Source organism: Bombus vancouverensis, chromosome 2 (genome assembly GCF_051014615.1).
Source record: "Bombus vancouverensis nearcticus chromosome 2, iyBomVanc1_principal, whole genome shotgun sequence".
Taxonomy (NCBI): Eukaryota; Metazoa; Arthropoda; class Insecta; order Hymenoptera; family Apidae; genus Bombus; species Bombus vancouverensis.
The window spans coordinates 2,839,180-2,862,711 of NC_134912.1; positions in this window are offsets into that span (position 1 = coordinate 2,839,180).

Below are 23,532 nucleotides of genomic sequence, written 5' to 3' on the forward strand. Positions count from 1 at the left end.
CGTATGTTAAGGGTGGTTGGTAACTGGTGGTACAAGCGGAAAGGGGGGGGGGGGATTTTTTTTATTTTTTTTAATTTTTCCATCGAGACAACGATCTACAGTGAGATCCGTTATAACGAGACGTGATAAAGTGCACACGTACCGAGCGAAAATTCAAAGTCGATTTTCTCGAAAACAAAGCCTCAAACGAAAAATTTTTATTCTATATTTTCGACTTCTTTTTTCGCGCAGAATCGCCCCCTTTCCGCTTGTACCACCAGTTACCAACAACCCTGTATATATGTTATCAAAATTAACTTTTATTCAAAATTTTTATGTGATTTGTCAGTTGCTCCGTTACCTTATTTTAAATAACATGATTTTTGTGATAACATATTCGAGAAATTTTTATTAATTCTCGATTATAACGTAAGATTCTGTGAAACTGTACTCAGAAATTCTTTAAAAACATCCAGTTTAGTATAATTGGTCTGTGTTAACTCCGCGAAAGCCGCGCTAATTGTAAGCAAAGTAGAACCATTGTGGAAATAAATTTAGTGCTGACATCGAAGAAAATTCGTGCTCTATACAAAGCAGCCTATGCCTTGATTGTAATTTATAACCCATTCACCAAATTACTGCGATTACGCAGTAAAACGCCGCACAGTAATGTTCAATTCTACCTGCCTAATTGAAACACATGCGTCTACTGTTCAGATATCCAACCGTTCGAAGACTGACCCAACGTGTAGTTAATTGTGTTGTTAACATGCATAACCGCGGCGCGGCAGCTAGCTGCGTAAAGCAATGTTCGCGCACGCGAATGCATTCTAATCGAACCAATTAAATTAACCTGACAGCGCAACTGGTTCGTTACCAACGGGCATCCGTGTGCCCGCGAGAACTCTTGCCATTCGCGTCGTTCGAAAGACTTCCGAAAAACAACTGCCACTTTTCTCTTCCTGGCTACGCGTTCTGCAAATTATCAACAGGCTACGCGATATTTCAACCGGCGCGCAGCGATACTCGAACGGGCACGATACATCAATTTCATCGCGGCTTCTATACGCCGGTCGCTTAGAGATTTCTTAAACGCACCATTGCAATTCATACTGTCACCATACTGGAATTTAATTGGTACAACGTATTTACGATTAATACTGTTTATCTGCTGTGTATCTCGTGTATTTTTATTTCATATTGTGCATTTCATTGTAATAATTGGAATTCCTATTGTAATCTCCTATTGAGTTATTATTCAGGAAGTGACAACAAATAAATACATTTACATTTATTACTGTCTGAATATATTTGAATATATTTGGCAATATAGGAAATATTGCTCTTTTTACTTCTACATTCAAACTGGACAAATACCTTTGTCTCTTATTGTATATCATATCGATTGATTATTTTTGGTAATCGTAATTGTATTCTGTAAAATTAAGACATTTCATCAGCTATTGTATCTATACAAATGATTTTGTTCGCCTCTTCTCCGTATGTTCAAATAAACTTGCAACGAATTAGAATTACGCAAACGTCAATTCGTAAACAATTACGATACTATTCGCATAATGTTATCGTAATACGTTCACAATCGTCCTCTTAATATATTCATCCTAATTAAATCAATACGTAATGACGACTCTCGAACAGGATTCGGACATCGCGCAAAAGTGAATGAAACGCAAGAAGCGTAAGTTGGATCGCTTCCGTAATCTTATCGATATCAGTATTGCCGTCGGAGAAATCAACAAGCCACCATCTGAATAGATACTGTTCGCCGAGGATCGGAACGCGAAGGAACAGGATCATTAACAACACCTATGACGCAAGGAAATGTCTAACGTCCAAGGTTGAATCCCGAGACCATTCATGCTTCACTGAATAAGACGAAACAAATACAATCGTTATGTATCCGCGGGACCCCTTCTTCCGCCAAGCTAAACAAGAATCCCCATACACAATCCGTTCACAGGGATAGCACGTATAATGCGCCTCCGCATCTACCGTGATGCCGGCTCGCCAGCACGAGTGTTGCGCGCACGAGGCGGTGCAACCGGTGCGCCTCTCCAGAGGGCATAATTCTTTGATCTCGATTTTTGTCCACTCACCCGCCCCCTCTGCTGCAGTCAACCTCGCCCAATCCTCATGCTCAGAGCCAGCTTCCCCGTGGACGATGCTGTTGCCGTTGCTGCTTCGTCGTTCTACATCGCGTACCGCCCTCTCTCCGCACAGAAAATTCAAGACCGGTTAATCCAGATTAACTTTGAGCCGACGTACTGTACGTAGGTAAGCACACGTGTACGAACGCCTCTGTACACATGTACATACATGCTCGTGAACATGTGCTCAAGTATGTGCACGAGTCTGTGGTGGCGAGCCTCGATCGGGAGTAACGATCTTCCGCGATCAAAATGCAACGATACTTTCCCCCTGGAGCACTCGCCGGACCTGTCCTACCGCTGCACCGAGCCTCCTCTTCGCACAGGCAGAATTACGGACGCGTGCAACGTCTGCGAGCGTCGTGACCTACGAGTCCGTAGAAAAACAACCGCCGCATCGCTTCAATGAGAGGGGAACGTGCAAGGTGGAATTTGAAGTTTGCAGTTTAGATAGGGATGAGATTGCGATTTTTAGTTGGGTGGCTTGCACGGTTTGCTGGGTATTGTGACAAAGGAAATGAGGATTGACGTGGTGTCGGTTTTACGGTTGGTTGGCTAAAATTATATTTCGACGCAGTTAGGATCTTGGATATACAGAATGCCTACATATGCAAACTTGAATTCCGTATTTGGTTCTCTCCTCACATCATTTTGACCATCTCAGCCAAAAATGTTAAACTTTGACTCGTCCGAAAAGATGACTTTGTCCCAAAACGAATTATCTTTATTAATGTAGGTTTTTGCAAAAGTCAATCTTTTTTTATGATTTTATGATTATTTTTTATGATTTTTTCATCTGCCATGAAAATCATTGTTTCGTAAGATTCGTCGACATAATTCCAAATGAACTTCTTTATGAAACATGTCAGCTACCATACTTGCGAGTTGAGGAGCGGATGTAGTAGGATTTTTTTTAATTCGGGAATGATAACTTTCTCTGCTCTTCCAGTCAATTTCTTTGGTCGACCTGATCGAGCTTTGTTTGCAAGCGATTTGTCGTTCTCATGTAATCGGAATATTATTTCTCTTTTACACTTTTTTGTTTCAGACCTTTTGGTATTCATTTCAAATACTATTGTGCACACTTTTACGTTACTGTTGCTGAAACGATATCCTAACATCGAGTGAACGTACCAATATTTTCATTTAGCAATGATGTTTACATTCGGTGCTAAGGAAGATGAAAAACTATCAACAGTGTCACAGTATTCGAATACTTTTGTGAGACACTGTATGTAGAATACGTATATTCAAAAAGTATATATGAATACATGAGATGCGCTTGAGTATGAATATATTTGAATATAGGCAGTGAAAGTTCATTTGTCTGAACTCATCGAAGGACAAACAATTCATATAACTGAAGTCAATGGAAATTTCAAAATTTCAAAATTTTATTCCTATAAATGAAACGTAAATAAACTGAATTCTACTGCATACACGAGTTACACTACAGTTTACATCGTTGGAAATAAAAAGAAGTTTGGAAATGTCTCGCGAAATTACATAATTAAAGATTTCGAAACATGCGACTGCACTGTGTATTAGGTTGTCCGAAAAGTTTCTTTCGTTTTATAAGGAAATAACGAATACACGACATTTTCCGTTATATTCCGTTTATATTGTTTTATCGAATTACGTATGATCCATTTTGTTCTATCAAGATAAAGATTACAACGTTCGACAGATTAGGTTTCATGCTTGTATAAAGTAGCGTCGTTGTAAAAGACGTGTCTGTAAAAGAAAGACACTTTCCGGACAACCTAATACCTGTGCTTAAAAGTAAGGGAAAACTAAACATATTTAGCATTGCACGTTGGTGAGATCGTTATTGCTTGCAGAAGTTTACCTACTTTTAATTTATGAATTTAGAATTCTACTTCGGATTGAGAAGCTTTCTCTGGCAAACGTAATAATACTTTATAATTGTCTTAATCTGTCTGAAAGTGAAAAGTCTAAAAAAAGATTTGAGAAACTCTGCGCGTTATCCGAAGAAACTTCAGAATATCAACCACCACAAAATCTAGGCTACCAAATGAAATACACATATATTGCAAGATCAACGAGATACGGGTCTACAAAATAATCCGTACCAATAAATGGGCATCGCGTATAATGGGCATAGAATTACACTAAGAAAGGAATATGATAAAAATAACAATATGAAAAGCTAAATGGTTATCCGTACCACGCTAGAAATGGAATAAGCTTTCAAAACGGTGGAAACGAGGATAGTGACCTGACTCGCCACATCCGGAGGCTTAATTGAACCGAATGCGAATCAAATTTGCGTTTAAGATGTGTACTCAACGTAAGAACAGGATACCTATCGTGAGTATGAAGTCGCTGTATAAGGCATCGTTCTCGATATTAATGATGGCAACGCATCGTCGGTAATGAACACATGCATAACCTGTCCCGCCCACGTGCGTAGTTCGCCTTATACTTTATACGCATACAACGACATTATCTGTACAGTGCTGTATCAAGGGCTCGCCTAACTTTCCAGGAAATTGGACTATTAACCTCATCTTAATAATTAAGGTATTATCTCAAGTTCGTCTTGTTAGCAGATATGCACGCGCACCAGTTCGCATTAACAATCTTTTCAACTGCATGAGATTCTTCTTCGAATAAAAGATTAGCGAAATGGATCTTTTAATTACGGAATTATCATATAAAAATAATATCTCGTTTGATACATTTAATCTTAAATAAGAAGTTAATAATAAAAGTTTGGTATAAAAATGGCAAATTACCAGCTATTCATATTCTCCATTTTCCTCGCCATTATATGATTCTCCGTCCTTTTTTCATCGGCTATCGTTTAGACGAGAAGAGCAGCCGTAAAGGCACTCTTATCGCCAACATCGTATCGTAATTATAAGACGAATCAAATAAAATAGCTGGTTCGACGCTAACATACCTTTCTCTCAAAGCTTTCTGCGCCAACATCCCTCGTAAAAAAGATGTAACGTTCGATTCAAAGGGGCGACAAGAAAAATGCCCCGAGCAACAAACGTTGCTGCACTATCACTATCATCGTTGAGGAACGATCTTTCCCTCTACTAATATTGCCATTCCACCTTTATTATTTCCTCCCATTCAAAGATAAAGTTTTCGAAGATAAATTGTTGCACGTTAAACGTTCGAATCGAATCGTTCTTAAGTATGACCTTTTACTCGAAGTTAAAGAATATTCCTCTCATCGCATTATTTAATCGATTCTAAAGTGAACACGTGACAAACATTCTTCATACCCTATTGCTTAGATCGATCAGATTTTTGCTCGAACGTATGTATAACGATTAGACTAATATACATTTCCATTGACGATACAAGTATTTACGCTCAAATATGGAACATGTTTGAAAGATCATTGGTAATGTTATGATTTAATTGTCAGTATCATTGAAATTCCAAAATTAAATTTAATGCTGGAGCTGCAAATATCGAACTTCATAAAAGCTTCACTGCAACTCTAGATTATAAAACTGAACATCAGATTAAATTACGTATGCTGTAATTTAATATGTACGTCGTCCTTGTTCGGAACGTACTTAAATAGCTTGTTTTCTATTTTAACACGAATAAATATGACTAACTAAGTAATTTCAACATGTTACGATTTTTCACATTCGTGTGGTAAGCGTCTCGTTTAACGGCTCGAAAATCTCGCGACGTCGTTACTTGTTAACCTTTAATAACCATCTTGTAAGCAGATATGATATTATACTAAATATCATAGATGATATTCCGGCATCGTGTCCAATGCCTTAATCATGCTCGTTGCCATTCGTATTCCGGCAGCGAAACGGCAAAAAACATATCGTTATGTTCGCCGATTACCGATATTAAGCTATATAAAGTACGTAGTAAATAGTACAATTTACAACCACGAGATTCCAATACCTGCGTTACGCTATAGGTACTAAAAAGTTATTAAAGTAATTACATAATGTAAATCCAATATTATATCGAAATAAAAGAAGAAGAAGCAAAAATCAGATGAAAAGGGGAAAGAACGAAATGTATAAAAAATAAAGATTGGTGAAAATTACGATATGAAGGAAAAATAATTCAGCGATAATTAAGAACTTTGGGATAAAGCGAATTAAGAACTTCGGGATAAAGTGAATTAAGAACTTCAACTGATCGCAAGAAATCGTACTGCTGCATTTATTTTCGTTCGACTAGTTCATAGATTTTCATTACAAACTCGTATACTAGCTCAATACGCCTTTACATTCGATTTCAGTGGAGAAGCACGGTAGAAGATTCAAACGTAATTTTCACTCCATGGAATGGAGATCTCGTAAACATGACAGACTGAGGTATACTCCAGATTGCAGCGTCCTTGGGCGCCACGGAAACTTCGCATACCTTACGTTCCATCCAATGCTCCATCGTCCCTTGAATGACGCTTAACGAAGCTGAATAGCTTATGGCCAGCAATATACACCGGTCGACGACCCAATCGTTCCGGAAAAAGATCAACGTGTTCATCGTCTTCGACGAGAACACAGGACTTTGTATCGACTATCAATTGTTCGATCCTGCGATAAAGCTAAGGATCCACTGAAGATTTAAACTATGCTACGTATAAAAATACAATTTGCTTCGATATACAGATATATAATAGCCACTGTATATAGTAGCAGGTAAAAAGAAAGTTTAAAGTTGCTAAATAATTTATTTGTGTACATGCACGTATTGGTAATTTTTGTATTGGATATTTTTCACCACGTTACTGACATCATCCAACAGACCTCACAAAGGACATAACCTAACAAACAAACAGTCACCTCACTAAAGAAATCAATCAAATTCGAAGATGGTATCTCACTGGGGGTAGCCATCCACGTGTTATATTATTATACCACTAAGCTATAATATTCTACCAAATGTCCTACTGGACAAATTGTAAAATTTAAATAAATAAATAAAAACAAAAAAAAATTTTACTGACATACGTATTCTGGAGTATATCTTATAGTTTTTCACTGACCTTGCCAAATAAGAGACTCGTCCAGAAAATATTACCTGTTTATGTATAGAAGTTATTTAAAACGATGGAATGTACTTATAGAAGGTCACCTAGCTTCATTTAGATGGAGATAAAAGGACATCGGGGTCTTTCTTTTGGAATTTTTGGGAAGATCCCCAATACTTTAGTCTAGACTATTTATTATAGCTGTACTTAAATAATAAAACTCAGAAGTAATTGTTTATGATTCAATACGATTATATTTGCCCGAGATTTGTGACAGTGGACTTGGGTTCGAGGTGATACAACTGGTTGCTGAACGTAGCCACGGTCACGGGATGGACGTTTTCACCTAACAGAGGTATGGAGTAGTTGTATAGTTCTCCTTAAAAATAATATAGTTGTAGCGGCACACGGACTCGAGAACAAATCAAACCACGTGTGGTTTTGCCTCAGAAGTGCCAATATTAAGGGACGCACGTTGTATAATCAAACTCTGAGCAGAAGCAATGTCGCCGCTACGCAGGACTGCCTAGCAACGGCGATTGGAATTTTGTCGGTATCCCCCGACCAATATACAACAAACGAACGCGATCGTAAGGAGAGGAAAGTTTTCATCAGTCTTTTATTCGTGCGATCTCCTTGGAGAGTTTGATATTTTCTTTACGAGCAGTATATACCGAGCGTCCCAGCAAACATTTTTTGTATTTCAAAATATATTCTACGTTTAACAAAGAGTTATCCCGTTGGGCGTGGATTTGTTATTGAACCCAAGATCGTTGTCATTAACATCTCGAGTGTCTAATCACCACGGTTATTTGTCAAATTCTGTAAAAACCATACTATATTTTCGACTTCTTTTTTCGCGTAGAATCACCCCCTTTCCGCTTGTGCCACCAGTTACCAAAAACCCTGTATATTGATATAAGTCATATCAAATTTTGTGCTTAAATATTTAACATTATCGTTGTATCATACGTTTAAAATGGCGGTGCGGATTGAAAATCCTGCCGATGACGCTTTTACGCTTTTCCAACGCTGAAAATACTCTTCCAAAAGGAATTCACCACCGAATTACAGCAGTTTACGGTAATAAAGTTATAGGTGAATCATTGATGATCGTAAGCATTTAGGGCAAATGATAGACGCATCAAATGAGCCAAATTATAATTTTTTTGCAAAACATACTGTTACGTCCGGTGACTCTTTACGGTCGAGGCATCCATCAGCTGTGCAAATAGAATTAAGCGGGTCGCGATAATCCTAAGTAATAATACGATGTCTTCTCTATTTACCCTTAAGGCCGTTAAGTGGTATAAAACATTTTCGATTCAAAAGGTTCTTTAAGGTCATTGCTCCACCAGGTAAAAATTGGGGAAACGTAGGTTTTCCCATGTTTCCCGGGTGATTGTTCGACCAATCGCGGGGAGACGTAGTCGCTAGGAGAGACGTCAACGGAGTCGTAAATTCCCGTTACGATTATAACAATCGACACCACGACTTGATCGATCCCCTGATTTCCGTTGAGATAATAGGGGTAATTGAGTTTGTATAACACTGTGATTCACAGAATTATAAATTATATATTTCCAACACTTAGATTACACTGATGAGCATAGATAGATAGATAATCACTTATCGCACGAAGATAAGATAGATATGTACGTTAGAGCAGGGCTCTTATAATTGGATTTAATGTATTAGTGGACGTAGCACTATAAGATATTTGGGAGAGGAAATGTATGCTCGACAATACCAAGACCGACTCTCGCGTTATGCTTAGACTACCCCGATAGGCATTAGCGTTAGACTTAGTAGTTGACTTTTCCAACGATGTAGAAGTGAAGTTGAGTGACGATGCTGTGTCGGAGGAAAGCTAGCGATGGGTGTGTCTAGCGCACGGGATCATCGGATTTGTTCATGCCATTTTAGGTCAGGAGGTGAGGGCAGTATATATTGCCTCGGATTGGACAAACGAAGGTTGGTGGACTAGGAAGGGCCTTAACCGCCCTCGATAGAAAGTTGCTAGTAGGAAGCATCGTACATGAGAAAAACTAACTTTCCCGTGTCAAGCCGTAGTAAACAATAGTCTTTGGAAACTGATTTAGAAAAGACATTTGTTGGGTCTGAAGGACCTTAGCAGGCAAGTGACTCGGGTTTATGACGGGTGCTTAAGGATATTGAGGGTACGCCGTGCGGAAGAGCGGACATCTGGTGTCCGTCTGGCCCACGGTGTGTGACCTGGGCCAGGCAGAGAATCGCCCGGCGTAACACCGGGGTTCCATCCGCAAGTGACCAGTGGTGGAGCGATCACCATTTAGTAAGAGTTTTCCCCTGCGACAGCGTCGTCACAGGACTTCATTCTCGATCTCCGCCTACAGATCAGTCAACATATCTTCACTGGATCTACGACGTGATCGTGTCAACTGAAAAGTGCACTCACCAGTGACTACACAGTGATACGTGAATACATCAAAACCAACAGCGGAAGTGTTATCACTACAGCGAAGTCAGTGACGTCAGGAGCGTCACCTTCAAAGAGGTATAACCCGTTGATCAAGGAACGCAACCAAGCAGCGTCCCGCCGTAGCTGGACAATCATCAGCATAGCAACAACAACTCCAAGACTTACTTAGTCAACGTCAGTAAGACTTACTTATTCTGTATCCTTAGAATAGTCAACATATCCTTACGGGTCTCTACCCTTATAACAGTCGCGTACTTAACGTATCAGTGTAACTAAGTCTTACATAACGTGATTGGAGTGAATTGTGATTTATGTTAATTCAGTGTGTATTACATTTTGATTGCTGAATTCATAATAAAGTTTAATTAAAACAAAATTAATAGTTGTGTTACGACTCAGCTATTTTATTTCATCAATCAACCCTTAAGTTTACGAGACACCAGCATGAATTTCATTTCCGAAAAATTGGCGAAATCACTTGAAATAAAGCAAAGCAAATGTTCGGTCCCAATTGGAGCTCTAGACACCTTGACGATGACTTCTAAGTGATACATCATGGCCACGATCACTTCCACTGACGGCGCATACGAACGAGCATTAACGTTCCTGGTTATCCCGACCATTTCAACCTTAATTCCAAACGAACCCATCAATCGTTCGACTCTTGAGATACCCAGAAATCTCAAATTGGCCAATCCACGATTTCATTTACCAGCCCCGATCGATATCCTACTAAGCTCAGGTTTAACACTCGTCTCGATGTGTGTTGGACCTAACTCAACCTAACGCAGCCGGAACTACGTCTGCAAAAAACGCGATTCGGTCGGATAATCGGGGGGAGTCCAACTTCTCAAACCGCGACAGACACATTTCACGCATCCACGACGGCTCTGCAAGCAGACCTCGTGCGGTTCTGGGAAATCGATAAAGGACCCCCGATCAAACACATCTCAGAGGCAGATCGACAATGCGAAGAACACTTCCAAGCCCACATCCGACGCACCAGCGAAGGACGATACATTGTCGCCCTACCATTCAACGACCAGCTTCAATCACTCGGTTCCTCCAAAACGATGGCGATTAAACGACTCGCCTCTCTCAACCGCCGATTCCAGCACGACAGACGCTTCAAAACGGAATATCGAACGGTATTACAGGAGTACCTGGCATTGGGACACATGACGAAGGTCAACACCAAACACTTCGACGATAACGGATACTACTTACCGCATCAAGGCATCAAGTCAAACCGCCAAACTCCGTGTAGTCTTCGATGGATCGGCACCAAGCACCACCGGAATCTCCCTAAATGACACGCTTCATACAGGACCCAAGCTACAGGAAGATTTACGTTGCATACTCGTAAGATTCCGCTCTCATCAATATGTACTCACTGGCGACATCGAAAAAATGTATCGGCAATTCTTCGTACGACCAGAGGACCGAAAATATCACGAGGCATAATGCGCATATCAGAGAAAGGTATTGTCGCGCTGTTTCCCTTCGCTTTTCGCGCGTCCTTCGGAGGACGTAGTTTCCAATTTCAAAAAATCATTGTCTCCTTTCTCCGCGGTGTCGCGTGCCTGTGGCTGTAAAGGAAATTCAATCGGTGGAAATTACACACTTCGGATTGCGTTAGATCGATACCGCTATGAGCAATGATAAACGGAGTATCGCTGTTTTTAATGGAATTTCTATTTATGTTATTGCGGTTTGGCAGCTTGGTTGTAATATGGATAGAGGTTTGTTCTATTATGAATTATTTTGTATTGGATTTTATAAAAGTTTGTTTGTGTTATTTGTTAGATGGTTAAACACTTAAGTGGTCAGTCTGTGAGAGTTACGAGTTTATTTGAGACACGTACTTTGCCCAACCTGTGATAGTCACGAATTGTCTTACTGTTACATGGACAAATTACTTTACAAATTTCGCACGTTTTTTGTCACATCTTTATAGTATTATGAACACATGAACATCATTTTTGATGTACTTTTAAGTAATAGAAAAAGATAGGTATATTTTCCGAATGAAGAGAAAACTAAACGATATTGCCAGTACATTATGAATGATTTAAAAACAGATAGGAATGAAAAATGAATCAGAAAAGAAACATAATAATATCGCAAAAATTGAGATATAGGATTATACATCTTTCATGCTTCAAGATATACAGCACAAAGCTAAATGTGTAATTTTATCGTAATTAAGATTATATTAGAATTCATTCTTTTTTTTTTTTTTAATAAAATATTATGAACCAGTATCTACCCCGATCAGCATCACTAACGATCCTAGTAAGTGCTTCGAGATAAATTCAGAAGTACGTTCAACTGCGCCGTTCAATTCATCCTTGTAACACGTTACACGATGTCGATTTATCGAGTACCATTACCGTCTTAATCTTCTATTGAACACCGAACGAATCATAATATCTCGAGCAGTTTGCAACTACTTTCTCTGTTGTGTCGAACAAGCTTGATAGCGCGTGACGAAATAATTAGCGGCGATAGACACGATTGCTTAACGCTTCCTTAACATGTTAATACAGTCATTAAGCAGATTGATCATGGAATAACCAGAGAAGGAAAACGGTGTATTATATACTTATTACGAGAAGCAAGAAGAAAAGGAAACTCGTAAACATAGTTAACTTTCAATTACTCGGCCGCTTACGCAATAGTTGTTTGAACGTTTAACGTCCTCCACGTCGCGACGCGTCGTAAGAATCGATTGTTGTCACGCGACCAATTTATGCCAGCCTTTCAATCATCCTGTCACTGCACACGATCGATGGTTGTTATCATCGGTTAAGCGACAATCGATCGGAAACCAGTTAAACGAATCTCCCTATGGTGAGTGATGGGTATCGTAGATAACTTTAACGTCCTCGGTTTTTGCTTTAACTCCTTCACTCTCGTTCTGGATTGTACTAATAAATTTTACTTGCGGCATTTATTAATATTTATTGCTTTCACGAGAATCTAATATTATTCAGATGCATTTTATTTTGTAACATGCAATATATTAATCTTAAAATAAAATGTGTAGCTATTCATATTTACGTTCAATATCCTATTTAATATATCGATCAAGTATAGTTTCTCTAGTTTACTTTTAATACATCTGTATTCAAAGTGCATATCTGTGCACTTAATAATATTAAATAATTTTTTATAATCGCTGTAGCTAGATTATAATAGATTTTTATGTATTTATGATAAATTTGACGATGCAAAAATACACAGGATACACATAATCAGCAAAAGTATTAAAATGTTCGAAACGAATCTCTGCGTAGATTCCATTTCTTCGGCCGTGTTCACAAAAATGCGCAAAGACCTTTCAACAGGTTCTTTCTGTGGGTAACGAATCTTCAGGAGAATTGTTCGTTCATTTTGTTTCAATAAACCAGCCGTAAAGGTACACCGCAACATGCTTCATTTACCGGCACTATAACTCTAATCACCGTTAAATTAACTAGCATTCAACGAATTGCTCTCTCACGTTTTTCCTTCTCGTGAAACAATCACGCAACACTTAGTTCTTCCCTCGAGAGCTCACAGTTCCGTCAACGATCAGCTGCAGATCCTATGTAAATTCCTACTTTAATGGGTATCGTTCGACCGTCTCGAGACAACGAGAAACTCGAAAAGCTTGTATAATAAATCGTAATCAGTGTTTATAGTTGTTATATTCTAATCATCCATAATCGACGAATTATTTAAGTATTCTCATTTCCCGTACTGAAAGCATTGAATTATTCAGCCATCTAATACAGGTACATATTATCATTTGTATCTTATGAAGTTTAGCTGGCTCATACATATATATTTCATTCAAAGTACCTAAAATTATTACTTATTGTATCATAATTATCGCTATCTTCAATATCTTCAATCTTATCAATATCTTGCTGATATTTTCTCCATCATTCTGTGTCAATCGTTGTACTATTTCGCATTATTATCTTGCTCCTTCTTTTATTATATGCATACATTGAATTTGGAAATTTTTATTAACGAGTATAAAAAAATTCCTCAGACAGAATCTTCGACAGCAATTATCATCGACATCAAGATTTTTTCACATTTCCAGCTTCCTTTACTGCGCTTGAAACTATCGAAACTAATACATACTTCGTATTTATAATATTACGGACGAATTTCAATATTTTGGACCTTAATTCTCTATGTACTAACTCATTACATAGTTATATTAAACACGCGTTCGTAGAAAGTATTTGAAAGCAAAGAAAAAGGTAGGAAAAAGTGAAGCACCGAAGAAGAAACGATCTTATTAGTTGCAACAAACAAGATATCACAAGTAACAGTTCACCGTATGGATCCAACGCTTGGTCTAAACAGAGATTAATAAACCAATGCTGGATTTCATCATCGAACGTCTCTCTGAATCCGATTGGCAGCCGACGCCTCGGCATCGATTCTACCGAGATTCTATTTAGAATTTAGATAGCATGGGAACGTTTCTGAATCATCGTCGATCGATGCCCTCGGGTATAACATCGTCTCTCCAGCGCTTTGTGCATCTCCGTCACGTTCGAACGGTGCCAATGCACAATCAATCGCCGGTATTCGCGTAATTGATACCCATCCACCGTGTAACAAACGACGCTCGCTACGGGATTCGAAAGCATCTTCACGACTAGCCTGATCGTGGATCATTCTTCGAGCTTCAAGATAGACACGCTTCCCTCTCCACGGTTCTGCATTTTCACAGATTAACACGTTGACTGCCACGTTGAATTTTATATATTTTTCCCTGGAAGTCGTAACAGATTAAAATATATTACGCAATAACTATTTTTATGCGTATTCGTATTTTTGAGAATATTATTAAAAATGTAGAACCCGGGTAGAAAATCGTTTTACCTGTAAGGTATTATAGGATACACTTCATATTTTTTTATGTTATGTGTATTCTGAACAATCCTGTACCTTTGAAGTTCCTATAAATGCATAAAAATCCACGGTCCAGCAACATGTCATAACGCTTAATTTTCGTTCAGTGATTTAAAACAATCAGTTCTCTGACTAAATAATCCTGACTCGATAACTCTATATCGATATCCATAGGTATTTTTGTCACACAGATTGCCATCAACAGCTTCACGAAAGTATTATAACTGCTATTTTTAAAGAAAACAAGAAATAAAATAAAATTTACAAGCCTCGTTGCGATACAAGAATAATAATGAACAGAACGACACACAATTCTCACGTCGAGGATTCTAATAATTCTGCCCTTAAGTTCCTACGATTGGCTATGCGCAAGAGAATTGAAAACGACCGCGTGTCGATTAAAATAAGGTCGTATGAAAAGCAGTCCGTTCGATGAGCTAATGAATAACGGACGAATTAATTATCAGATGTTCATCTATTGGCAAAGGTGACACAACATTAATCGACAACATCGATCAATACAATCCTTTTTCGCAACTGATAGAACAGCCGATGCCTGTAGTCGAATAATAAAACCACGGGGGGATGCTTACGTTGATTCGTCCTGGTAGAAAATCGTTAATTAACGCATATGAACGTAACCATGTTGGGTGGTCTGCTTGAAATACAAGCGTGCACGTCGCTCGTTTATATCGGGTATATTAATACGTCGCTAATTACCCGACAGTAGCTTCGACGAAGGCAAGCAACGCAACAGCTGTGCTGTTGTTGCCGTTGCTGGCGTCCTATGACGTCGGTTGTTCGCGACTAGCCAGGAGTAAGGTACAATAACGCGAGAAATACCGACGGCGATAATCAACCGATTCGCCGGCCAATCAGCATAAGTCAATTTTTTACGAGTAAACTGGATACCTGGAGGTGGAGGACGCGCGACTCCTCTTCAGGAGTGATAGGCAATCAATGGTCCATGTAAACTGGACGACGGTAACGACGATGCATCGCCGAGGAAACTGTTTTTTCCAATAACAACTCTCTATTTTCTTGTTTAACCTTTCTATTTCTGTTACTTTATTCTGTTTAACACTTTAACGACGGCGAACACCGACTAAAGGATTCAGAATCATAGTGGTGTAAGTCTATCCATTAGTTTTTATAGTTTAGTTTTATAGCTACTTTTTGTAAAATAGTATTCTGCGCTCCTTTTTATTGTGAAAGATAAAAATACTTGAAATTATCATTAAATATGTTAAATGTATCATGAAATATTTTCTAGAAATCCAAAAATTCTATAATACGATTACGGACTTTAACTTAAAGAAAAATATAATCGTTCGATAGTGATCAAACCAAAGTGATATACTTATTATTTTCGAAATATATCCTACATATTACAAAACGTCCTATAATAAAAATAATCTAATTAGTAAATATAATTGCGCCATATAAGAATATATTTACATCTCAACATCTAGAAAGAAAAAGGAAGAGTCACTATCCTTCGCGAATAGTTCTACGATGCAGCATAATACACATATTACGAAGTATAATAAACATTACGTTCATAGTATTATCCTAAAACACAAGCTTGTCCACTTTCCTCTCTTCACTGTCATTCACGTTCGACTTGTGCATTTCCCACACTTATGACCCGCCACTGTCTGCTTTTTGCGCAGTGCCCCTATTTTTTTGTCTCATTCGCATCGTCGCTTTTAACCCTCCATTTTATGGTCTTCCCCGTTTTTCCTCTATCGTTGTCGTGCAATCGAATCTAATGATCTTGAAGCATAAAACGAGTCGAGCGTGAAACGGTAGAATATAATCCACGGTGATAACGAGGGACGGTCTTGTCGTCGGGGTAACTCTGAATTTTGTTCTATTAAATCAAATACTTAAAATGCACTAGATTTGGATAGAGTATTTCGTTAGAATCATATTACAAACTATTTTTCTAACTATCTCGTTCTTTTTTCGGACTCGATATTTAAAGAAGTTTCTCCTGGAAAGGAAGGAGTTCAGATGCACACGCAGGATTATGCAAAGTCCTGATGCTACTTGAGCAAAGCTTAAGAAGAATTAGTTATCTTCTCTGAAGAAAAATTTAAAAAAGACAACTATATTTTTTAAGCGCATATTAAAAAATTTTAAACGCAATTTATTGCAAAATAAACTTCACTTCATATTTACGTGAATTTATTTCATTTTATCTCCAGATCTCCTCTCTACTCTTCCACGAAGAGGTCCGAGATAATAGTTCCAGGCCACAGGAACTTTACATCGGTGATTACTTTGAGGCTGTGATTGGAAATGATTTTTGCTTTCCCCTTGGAAAATGAGTAACGAATTTGGAAGCAGCTCTGAATCGATGGATCATTCAGTGAAAATCTACGTGCAAGGTGGCAATTGGTGCGACGATAACTCGAACTTGCACCCGATCGAATGGTAACGATGATAATGACGACATTGTCCGAGGTCGGTGTGCTCGATGGAATACAAAACACTCGCTGACAACATGATTTGGGCTGGATGGCGCCTTCATTCAGTACTACATATGGCCAATGGCAATGGAGACACGCACGAGATATGAAACATAATGTAGTACGCTTTAGTAATAGAACGTGCGTTGTCTATGTACGTTGTCATATTCGATAATTTATTCGTGATATACTATATGAATATTTTATACTTGCTTAAATATAGAATATTTATTCTCCAATACATTAAGCCTTATACGTCGAGCCGAACTCGACAATTATATTTCGTTTCATTTCATCGCTTTTCACAGTTGGCTGTTGAGTTCCGAAGCGTGCAGACGTGTGTCTAGTGCTCTCTGAAGTTCGTAAACCAACACGTGTCGCCCATCCGTCGAAAGTGAAGCCAAGTATTTCCTATCCTTTAGAGAAAAAAATCCTACGCTCCTAACCTCTACCCGAATACTAGCCTCATAGCCTCACGACTAGTTATTCAATTTGAATTAACTAGCTCGATGATGGCCCAGGAATCACAACAACAATAACTGCTCCGCGCTACCTCCTCCGTGGTAAAAGTGCAACAGATGCCCTCGTACCAATGACGCCAAAAATTCTAAGAAGCGAAAAATAGAAACACCAAAAACGAACACAAACGACACCTAGAACGAACAGCCAACAATCGAAGTAAACACTCACAACAGGTTCGCCGTATTGGAATCCTCAAACGACTCCATGGAAATCGCAGACCCACCATCAAACCAACACACCCAAAGAAATCCCCCTCCCCCACCAATATTTGTTGATGATGTTATTGACATACAAACGATGATCAAGTCCATAGAGAAAGATATCTCCAAAGAAGACTATAACCTTAAAATCAACAACAACAAAGTAAAAATTCTGCCGACAAGCCCTGATGCATACAGAAAACTCATCAAACTACTTAAGACCTTGAACCGTGAACCAACTTTCACACTTACCAGCTCAAACAAGAAAGAGCTTTTCGAGTGGTTCTACGCAACATCCACCACTCAGCAGACATAGATGAACTCAAATTCGAACTCTTAAAACTCGGCCACGAAGTCATCAACGTTAGTAACATAAGGCATAGAGTCTCGAAAGACCCGTTATCCTTATTTTTTATCGACTTAAAGCAAAAACCTAACAATAAGGAAATTTACTAACTAGCAACTTTCCCTCGAGGGCGACTAGCATCTTTTTCTAACCACCGATATGGAGATTGACCAATTAGCAGCAACGACAATTTCCCTTACTTTCTGAACGAAGGCTATCCTCGACGAATCCGATGATCTCGTGTCCTTAGACACACCCCGTTATAGTTTTCCTCTGTGGCATCATCGGAACGGGAAAGTCATTCTCTCTCGCGATTTTATCGACTAAAGAGTAACGTCTTTACGATCAGCAATTATTCAGACTTAGAGAACGTTCATCTATCATCCCGTTGACCGCGGATTCGTTATCGAACCTGAGACCATTGTCACTAGTGTCGCGAGCGCCTAATCGCCGTGGTTGATTGTCGAATCTGTGTTATCCATACTTGTGTTAATAAACCGCATCTTTGTTATACCGCAACGATGGCTAATTTCAATGAAGATTCATCAAACACCCACAACTCTATCCTCAACGCCACCCCGACACATATATTATATTTATGTTATATATATTAACGTTGGAGTTCTACCAACTTAGAATTTAAAATTCATCTGAAAATTACATAACGTCTTCTCTACAAAACCATCTGAAAAATCTATTCCTATTGCTAGTAGTTAACGAACTATAATTTTTCTCTTAGAGAAAAGAGATTCAGTCCTGAATGAGGTCAAATGCGCATCTTCAAGAACGTACTCTTCATCAAAATTAAATACGCATGTTTCTATTGTCTACGCCTACTACTTATTCTTTCAAATTTACTCAACTCGGTAGACGTATAATAGTTTCTCGTTTAGTGCAATTTGTATTATCCTTTTCGCACAAATTTTCAGGCAATTACGCATGCCATCGACGAAACGTCAAGGAGAAGTGTAGGAAGAGGAAAACGCGCAGGGCGCGCGTCGCGCCACTTATTGGATCGAATGAAACCTGCTTCGGCCTGAAGGGCGTAGCGTATGCATTATTCAAATAGCGGTACCAGCTATCCAACACCTCGCTAATAACACCGGACCCATTTTTCTCCTGGACGGCTAAGTATCCGCCGCTCGAAGCGCATCGACGTACTTTAAACGTCCGTGTTGGAATGTCAAGGGAGGTCGTAGACGCGTGGTTGAACGATAATAAAGCACCGTGGTTGAAAAAGGACGGACAGACAGTTTTTGCATAAAAGTACGCTGACTCTCCGCTCCCAAGACTGTTCACACCACGTACACTACCCCTCAAAAGTATGTAGATACTTGTTCATTTTTGATACATTGTAATTTAATAGCAAAATTACAAATAGAGAGAGCTAGGTCGATTTTTTCTAACACTTTATCAGGGTTATCGTGGAATACTATGATAAATTTACTATGCAGTAAACACTTTTTCAATTTGCAATACCGATTAGTTTGGTTAGTTTAAAATCGTGCCATTTAGACTAAATCATGTTTGTAATAATAATGATTTATATGTACCTATTTAATATTTTCATATTTGCGAGGATTTCTGACATTACAATCTTAATTTTATTCAAAAGTAATTAATTTATATTGTAACTCTTCCTAACAAGTAGTAAAACCTAGCAAGTAGTAATACCCTATAATAAAGTCTGCTTTTTAGAACCATACAAATCATCCACCAAAATATTTCATCAAACCTCACTCTACCTAGAATATACATTTAATAATAAATAAATAAAGGAAGGGAAACAATGAAATCTACATGTTATCCATAGTTGTATTGCTCATTGTCAAACCAATGGATCTTTCCGCATTTAAAAATCTGTATGCAAAAATACGCAGAATACATGTACGCGATTATTGTGATTATTTTAGTAAAATTTAAAACCAATCTGGAAATAATAAAACTTACAAAACATTTCATACAAACACATGTTTAGTAAAAAAATTAGTATACAGCATGAATAGTCATCTTTAACATATAATAAGTTTTAAAAATGATCCCACTGATTATAGAGGTTTATCGATACACAAGTAATTAAAATACATAGTTGCATTAAATATTTCGTAGCTCCTGCATACATTTTCAAATTTGTTTTAAATACCGATATGATCACGATAATTGATTCTCGCTAAAATCCTAATGGTATTTAAAAATATCTCGTACAAAACACATGCTATGTTCCCAAAAAGTTTCTACAACTGTTCGAATACTTTCATGAGTAACTGCATACAAATAAAAGTAAAAGTAAAAGTTGACAAAATTCCAATCCTCGTAAAGCATAAAGATTGGTTTTAGTAAAACAATGCTCGTGCAATGTTTAATCGCTACCTTGCACTTTAAGAAGCCCTTCGATTTGTCCCAGCGAAACTATCGATCATTCAACGGTAACTCGTTGTTTCGCATTCGATGCAGATAATCGTGGGTGTAATTACGCCGATCGAACAGCGTTTCTCGAGTTACTTTCACACCGAGAGGGTATTCTATCGGCGACCCATCGCCGGGGTATCACGCATCGAGCGACGTCGGCTATTCCGCTCACGTCTCTCATTGCACCACGTATGAATGATAAATTCTTTGATCCTATAAACTATTAATTACAGCGACTTCAGACCGTCTCGATAGACGGAAGCTGTGATACGCGTTCCCTGTTTAGCCTGCGGACTGCGTAGCCGTTTCTCATTGAAGACGAAGAAAACACGTAGATTGCGTTTAAAATTGTCTTGCTTCGAACAACAGAGCCGTCGTTTATGCCAACGTATTTTGAGCAATGATTGCTAATTATGAATATATTAATTTAATCCGAATTAATGTATAGCATGTGTTAAATACCAGGTAAATGTATATAATATGTATATAAAATGTATGTAATATAATTATGAGAAGTACATCAACATGTTTGATGTAGGTTTTCTACGATTCCTGCCTTCCGTGATGGATAAAACCGAAAAACATTTTGTTTACTTGATTTCCCTTAAAAAAAAAATGGCTAGAATGCACGTTAGATTGTTAGAAATACCAAAGAAGAAATATAATTTAGATAATATATCGACATCGTCACTAAGAACCTCTCCTCTTGCATGTATTAAAATACAAACGAAAACGAAAAAACTTTTGATATAAAATCAGTTAGCAACATATTAAATTTTCAAATTGCTCTTCTATTATATAAAAGACATATAGGAATATGACTTGTCGTGATTTTAACCTTTGGTCTTCAGGTCAAACATTTTTGCGAATCTCACACAAAACAGAAGAAGCAACTAATTTCTCGTTCAACGAATTCAACGAGCCTCCATGACTCAACCGCAACTTTCCCTTGATTATCAAAAAGCAACTCGTACCGTCAATCTCCGCTCATCTCGCGGAACGCAACGCGTCAGGGGTCATCGTTGATTGATCTCACAGCCGGTCAAGGAAGAAGCTCTATCCTCCCGTGCAAAATAATGGAATCCGACTTTTCCAGCTAACAGGAGTGCCACGATCTTGGCTAAGAAATCACGTGGATTCTAACGAAAGAACCGTGCGCGAATTCCTCGGGCAGATTGGCATCGAGCAGGAATCGAGCAGGGCTGGCTCACTCGGTGAATGAGTTCACCTCGACTTCCTCGGCGTTTAGGCTGCAGGCGCTATAGGTGGTCCACGACCGACACGTAGTGCGCTATCTCGGCTGAACTGGTGCAAGTTCATTCACCCACGGTTCACACCTCACTGGACACAATACCGAGGATACCAACTGGCTTCCGAGTACGCTACGCTTCTGTTCTATCTAGATTGTCTTTTTCGTCGCAGTTAATTCGATGATCGGTGAAAAGATGCAACGGTCATGCCATTGTCATGGTGTAATGTCACCGCCTGGTGACATGGCGGTGTATCGCATATTTCGATTGTTTTGTGTATAAATAGTATAATGTTTAGTATAACTCAGTATAATATTATTTGTTTAAATTTAATTTTAACATAATATAAGTATTTAGTGTAATATTAAATATGTCTTCTTATATTCAGTTACAGTGTATGTATCTAACAATAATCACAGAATAACTAGAAATTGTACTTTATTCTTGAATATAATTAAGAGACATACGCAGATGTGATTGTTTCATGAAACTTATATGAAATGTACAATCATACGTGCTTCTTAGACTTGAATTTATTAATCACAACATCATTACTGAAAAATAGACAAAAATTATTTCGTTCTAGTAACATTTATTTTGAGGGAGATTATCTTTGAATTCTATAAATGTTTTACGATAAAAGTTTCTTTTATGCATTTACATTTTCCCTTCTTTTTCAACAAATTATCGTGCCAACTAATGATCTTATTACTGCTAGATTATCAGTTGCTTTTCAAAAAATTTTAATTAAAAAGCTAAATTGGTTGTAGTTTGCGTTGTTTAAGATTTCTCTGGCTGTACACTTAACATACGAAGACGCAATTAAGTTATTAATCTATTCTTAATTACCGGTTGACTCGATGAGAACATTCTGTCACACACTTGCGTTAATTATGAGTTTTAAAAGATCTTTTCGTTAGTTTAATGTTTCGTTAATTCGTGTTATTTGGTACGTGCATGAATTAAATAAACTGACTAGGGCCTCCATGTCGGTAACAATTTAAGATTGATGACGTTTTATTGAAATCATCAGAAAAGAAAAATTTTCTGTTATTAATAATTGATAAAAAGAAAATCTACTCACAGACTAAAAAAAAATTCTAGAAGATTAAATAATTTACGAACAAAAGAGTTAAAAGGACTAAAGTCGCTCTCAGATACGAAACCTAAAATCTGAAAATCATCAAACCTACCATATTCAAGAAACGTCATCGTCAACATTCTCAAGTTAAACTTAACGCTTCTTCGCAATGCTCCTCACCTGACTCATGTGATTAAACTTGGCTCCTATACAAAATTGCGAAAATCAAGTATTTCAAAGGCTCGTCTTAGCTCGTCACGCCGAGACATTTCTAGAGCTACTGCAGCCCCACTCCGGAAATTTCCAGGCCAGTCGATTGCACTCCGGCTTACATAATCGTAAATTGGCTTCGCGAAACAACGAGGCAACCGGGTCGTTCGCTCGATTCCAGATTTACCTCGGTACAGATAAACAGGTGTAAAATTTTATCGCGTCCGTATATATACAAGCCAGGTTCCGAGGCTGGGTCCGTATTAAATTCAACGCGAGAACTTGTTACGGTGCAGTCGACTCGAAGGTGGGCATTATTAACGACACGCTTCGTAACTCTGTTTAAAGCGGCAATAGCCTTCGCGTTTCGCGTTTCGCGTCTCCCTGACCATTCCGAGCGGATCCACCATCGTGGCTGTACGCACTACGTAGCGCAAGGTGCGAAAGGTTTCAACATTTTCTAATGAATGATTATCGCGAATCGGTTCGAGACTAGCCGTCCGTAATCCCTGGTTATCG